Below are 6688 nucleotides of genomic sequence, written 5' to 3'. Positions count from 1 at the left end.
CTTCAATACTTAATATTTATTAGGTACGTATTTATTTTCTATATTGTAGAACACTAATGCAATGGGTCATGTTTAAATATTGTTAGGCAAACAGTAGCAACTGCTTGTAAGCGAAAAGCTGTTATTTCAAAAACAACAAATAATTCTGAATCATTTCACGCACATTTTAATGAACAATTCTATAAATCACATCCACACATTTTCACATTTTTAAAAAATTTAATTTCAAATGTTCAAAACAGCGTATGCATTCAAATTAACAGTTGCAACTTAGGTATGCAAAAACCTAATATAAAAAAAAACTATTAATCAATACAAATAACCCAATACACGAATACAAAAACAAAAAGATTTCAAGAATGACGTTTTTATAAAAAGTATGTAACAAGTTAATCTAAAAATTAAGTCAAACAATTTTTGTGGGTCAATGAGAATCGCCTCCTCGTGGTGGCCCCTGGGCTACTCTACATGGTTCTTAAACTTTAATATTTAGACAGGTAGGCAGAAATAGATTTGGCGGAAACGATCATCGAGTTTTTTGGCGGATTAAAGGTGGGCGAGGAGATGATTACTAGTAGACGAGTAGAGCTGCAGGATTGTGGGCTGAGGATAATTTACTTAAGTTGATTAAATCGTAGATGTGTTAGGGAAAGACGGACTAACGCGACGTTTAAAACATCGGGTATTAAGAACATCGGGTGATTTGAAGCTATAATGATGTACCTATAGTTCACGTTTTGAGCATGGTTGTATAATATGTTACCGACAGCGTTTGAGAAAAGGCAATGCCAGTGAGGGTGTTTTGCGAAGGTCACCCGTAAGGACAAACTAATATTTGCCGTTGGTTAGAGCATCTACATCGTTGGTTTTTATTGGTTGGGTACGGTGGAGATACGTATTTAGTAAATTTTTGGTAGTCCGCCCATAGGCAATGGATAATCCTACAGTGGTTTACGATATAACCATTGGTATATGCTGTGTGAGAAGATTGCCCAAAGAAGGTGGTTGATTTTAAGAAATCGCTTTGTCGGGGGATAAGGCTAGAAAAGAGATGGATGGAGTTCGTTTGGAATGAGTTGATAATTAGTAAGATCCCTAGAAATTTGAGAAAATGATGAGCAGCTTCGGTAGTTGGCCATGTGAGGACTGTAGAAATGTACACAAGTTGGGGACTGATCACAGGCATTTTGAGCTCACTGGTGCTGTTTGCGCTTGCGCATTAGATGCATCAGACAGAGTTGTCACAGTTTTGAGACCCGTGACCAAACTGTTGAGACGAGTAGCATTGGGACGGTCTACAGTTTTCTTATAGGTTTCCACGATGATTTCGAGGTAAAATAATTCAGATAATTCGAAGATTTCTTTGGTTTAAGATGACGTATAGATAAGCATGGACTTTTCTTCTGGACCGAAGTGTCTGATCAGTTTCATTTCAAAGTTTTAAAGTGTCATTTCAGTTTTAAGCTCGTCGGTATATTCTCTAAAATATCTTTGAAAACGACTTTGAGTTGGCGGTCGGCGGTGAAAGAGAATGTTTGAAATTTTTTGTGGCGGGCATGAAGAATCTTTTGGATTTGATAGAATTGGATGGCATTTAAGATTTTTTCAGTCAGACGAAGATTTGGCGTTAAGGCTGATTGGGGAGACTTCAAGGTTTTGAAAAAGAAGTAGAGTGGGACCAAAAAGACGCAGAAATAATGATCAGTAGAGGTAACGGAGTATTGATTGAATTGGTTGTGTCAGTTGATTGGCCTGAACGTACATTACCAGTTTATGGCATTTGCAATATCAATACAGAATATTTCTGTGTTTAGTTATTCTATGGTTCGACGTGTATTTTTAGACGGTGAATTCGGAGTCGTTGCACATTTTCCTCACAGGTTGACACTTCTATGTATACCATGTCGTTTCCATTTGGTGTACCACTCACCACTGTCCAATCTTGAAGTTAGTGACTCTATTAACAGCCAAAATAGATACCAAAATTACGTGGTATGGATATGCACTGTTACATTTTTTAGCTAGCCACCAAAGACTAGTCCATCTTTAGGAGAGAGATTAGAAAGAAAACTAACTAAATCTGATTCTTTATGTTTTTTTAAGACTTTTTTCAAGATAGTTTGTTAATTTATTGTATTTTTGTTTATCAGAATTAAAGCGAGTTTGTTTGTATAAAGCTCTTTCTTTACATTTATCTACTATAATACTACGTAGTACGTATGTATTGTGGAAGAATAGGATAATGAGGTGATTGGTGAAGTTTGAGAATTTAACGTTCAAGATCATACCACAGATACAATTAGTTTAGTAAGATTATTTTTAAGATCAATATCATCAGTTGCTTTTTGTTTCACATTTCAATTGATTTTTTGTTTAACGAGATCATTAAATTTGTACTTATTGTTAGTGGAATTAAATAATTCAGGAGACTCCTGACTTATCAGAAGAGAAGCACTTAATGTTAACATAATCCAACAAAATCCTAATTGTGAAAAAAGAGCCAAGTCCCAGACCTCTTCCCCAAAATAAATCTGGCTGATTGGCTATCTAATTAATGATGTCTACCGTTGGCCAAGTCCCCTCTTTCTTTAGTTAATAATCTTAATATACAAATACAAAATTAGAAACTACTATACTACGAATAAGCAATAAAATTAAAAGTGATTGGATGTATGTGTGTATCACAAAATAACTATTATTCTGCGTGTGTATTAAGGTTCTCGATTAAAGTGATAGCAGACTCGTCTTTCATTGCTTCAGTTTTTGTAGGGGGATGTAAATTCTACATGTAATTGCCACGGGCATTCGCTCTGCCTTCTCTTAGTTAATTAGTGTGATATTCTACCTTATTTTCTTTAAAGAGGTGGATTGTTTCTCTTTAAGATTTAGAGTTGTTGTTTTAATTTTTTAGGCTATATATTGTTAAATTGAATATTAAATTATCAACTCCAATGAGTTTGTTTAACGTAGTTCTAAGGTCAGGAAAATTGAGCACTCCTTTTGTATAAATAGGAGAACGAGGAGGAGGAGGAGGAGGAAAAAGTTTGTTTCAGTATTCAGTATCATTTATTGTCATAGGAGAATCTTCCAGATTTATTTCGTTATATTCATTTTTATTTTGGGTAAGTATTTAATACCGGATTGTGGTTCTGATTTTCAGAATAATTTATTGTGAGGTTGATTATCAGGGGGAGGAATCGAGGAGTCAGTTCAATTAGATGAATTTTAATGTAATATTTTCCTTGTGCTATTGTCCATCCATCAGCTGTGTTGGTTAATTTAATCGAGGTATATTATTGAAACAGCTGGGTTTTTTATTTTTAATAGAAGAATTTGAATTTTTATTGTTTTGTTGATCATGGCAATATAAGGTAATTAAAATAAAATTAGTTGACTGCGTGCGGCGGCTTTCCGATAAGAGGCACCGATACCGGTACATATGTGTGTGAGTTATGCAACACAGTGTCTTATATAGTACATCAGTTGTATAATTAAATATTCAAATGTTGTACGCTGTTTGAATTTACTATTTGAGTGAGTTTACTATTTGAGGTCTTGATAGGTACTATAATGAGGTCTTGATATAGACCACAGTATTTAAAAGGTCAGCCTGAATTCAATGATGCATAATTTAATTCCGAAATAGAATGCACTTGCGTAAAAAATCATTGTAAGACACAGGGCCATAAATAATATATACTTGGATGGGACATGCCGCGTATTCAAGTCTGATCGAAAAGCATAATAGTTACCAAAGTGGTTTCATGTAATTAAGGTGTGGAATCCTAACAAACTGTAATAAGTAACCATAACACAAACATTTATAAAGGTATTATTTTAGTTAGTACGTTTTAATATTAACTTAAAAACACTGACAGAATAGTAGGCAATTACAGTAGTCAATAACTATAGTAAAAAAAAACCCCAAACTGAATATAGTTATTTAATTCAAAAAATGGCTGATGTCTGAATGATAAAAATTGTCTTTTTCATATAACAAGTATCTATAACCACGCATAACCATTAATCAAAATAATATATATTTTATTTTATTTATTTATTTATAGTAAATAGGTTTTAACCCCTTTAGTAAGATACAATAACAGTGAGTACAATTACAGCTTATCTTATAATATATATATATATATATATAGATAACAATTTAAAAAAGTAAGGATTAGTAAGTATGACAATAGTAAACAGCGAATTAAAGAATACATTTTATGATAAAAGTATAAATTATTAAATTAACAATAAATAGTTAAATAGAACCAAGGTCCACGAGGTGCAATAAGTCATATAAAAACATAATATCCTCAAGTCACAAGATACAATCCTCAATTCGGTAATCGAACATTAAATGAATCTCTTAAAATGGGTATATTTAATTTATAACATAATAGTCTTACAAATGTATACTGAACATTTTCAATTAGACTAGTATGCAAAAAATAGTGCGGTGACCAGACAATTGACTCAAACTCAAGATGATATCTAATCAGGGAAAAGTTAAAGTAAAATGTTATCAATACGTTGGTATTTCTAAAATTAATCGTGCTTCTATAAATAAATTCAGCATCTTTAAAGCTTTTTTAAATATTTATGAAAAAATCCCTATTAAAATTAAAGATAATCCCTAAGTCTCTGATGGAAGTAAGTCGTGTAACTGTATAATTATCAATCATATAATTGTAGCCTGTAGGTGATCATATTATATTTGTACGAGAGAACGTATAATGCTATTCTTATTTATATTTAATGGTATGTGATTAAGCAGATTAACACGACTCCAATCAACAAATTTATCCAAATTTGACTGTAATTTTAATACATCATTAGATGATTTAATAACTGAAAATAATTTAGCAGCATCGGCAAATTAAAGAATTCCAACTGAGCTGTCAAAAATGGAGGGCAGTCATTAATAAATAATATAAATAAGAGGGGATCTAAGTGCGGCCCTTGAATAACACCAGAATTAACGTAGGTATTTTGGACAAAATTGTTTCTTGTATTCCGAAATGCCTTCTTTTTTTTATCGTGTTATCGAGAACCGGGGGAGGAACTGGTGTTGGTGTTGCTTCTCCCACAGTCTCCATCGTTTATTGTACAAACAAATAGAAGTATTTTCACAGCAATAAGCGTCCTGGGATGCACCCCATCCCGCTACCAGACGAACTTTCCCTAGCGCTAGGTATGTGTCCACCTTGGAGCAGTGTTCGGTGGGCTTAAATTCAAAATATATATACATCGCTTAGGGCGTCATTGTTCTGTGCTGTCGATTTCACGGGCGGACCGAAGTCCGACGCCCTGGAATCCGTTCGTGGTTGTCTTCGCGTACCGGCTGTGCCCACCGCACTGGGGTCTCGTGCTATGGTCCTGCGGTGCCGTGATAGCCATACCCGGCCATGGTGTCAAGGGGTGTGAGTCGGCGACACCTCCGACGGTTGCTGTGCAGCTTAGAATCGTCTTCCACTTTCTTCTTCTGTCAAGGGATTGCGATAGTGACCTGGTGAGGAGGGAAGGTGTTTTAGGGGTGTCCCTTTCACCTACCCTCTAGCAGATTATCTCGCTCTCTCCTCCTCTTCCTTGATTGTCAATACGTCCTGGACCACCTATAGGATATTCTTAAAGTCTCGTAGAATGGCTTTCTTGTGTTCCTGATTGGCGGGGAGACCCTCGAATGCCGGTCCGCAAACGATGTCCGGCACATCTGTGAGGCTTGGGCGGCGGCCGAAGCGGACCTTTAGATCAGCGATTCTCAACCTTTTTGAGTTCGCGATCCCCTATAATGTTACTAAGATGCCCAACGACCCTTTTATAATGTAAGCATTAAAAAATTGAACCAACTATTATTATTGTATTTATTTGTGCATATATATTTCACAAAAAAAGGTATATTATGTACACTTCAATGAACGTTTTTATCGACTACCGGACTATCCAAAAATATATACATATATATTATAACACTTACTATTAATTATAAGATTCTAAGTGAAACAATTTTTTTCCCACATGGATTGACGACCCTAAAATAATTGTTGGCGACCTCCAAAGGGGTCGCGACCCCCCGGTTGAGAATCGCTGCTCTAGATCGTCCCTGTATCCAGACCAGTACAGAAACTCAAACAGGGTATGATTGGTCTTATCAGTCTCTCTGGCAGCCCTGCCCAGGTGGTAGAGGTAGTACTGGAAGCATAGAGTTACTCTATGACTGGAAGCGGCCGTGACCCGTCAGTACCTGGGTCATGTGGTATGTCAGAGGCACCCTCGGCACGGTCCTCTCGAACCACCTACCCACGACGCTTTGGTTAAGGCGGACCATTTCGCTTGCTACAGGGTGACGGTGACTTTCCGCTCCACGGTTTTCAGAGCGTTTTTGAAGGGGAGTGGTGCACCTGGAATGTTTGCGACGCCCAGTGGTAGTATTTTATAAAAAATGTCTTTAAAGTATTAATAAAACTATTAAACTGATTGGTGCTTTGGAATAATTATTTTTTAACGACTAGCATTATAACCATGTTAGGTACGTAATATTCGTATGGACCTTACTATAGATAGTAGGGTGAAACACGATTGCGGACGCTTTACCTTTTTTGCAACACGATTACGGACGATCACTATATTATGACGAAAGCCGAAAGGTATTATTGTATACCCAAAAAATTACACGATTCCGTTCGAA

The sequence above is a fragment of the Myzus persicae genome, unplaced genomic scaffold (assembly GCF_001856785.1).
Source record: "Myzus persicae strain clone G006 unplaced genomic scaffold, MPER_G0061.0, whole genome shotgun sequence".
NCBI classification, from domain to species: domain Eukaryota; kingdom Metazoa; phylum Arthropoda; class Insecta; order Hemiptera; family Aphididae; genus Myzus; species Myzus persicae.
Note: the sequence above shows the minus strand (reverse complement) of the source record.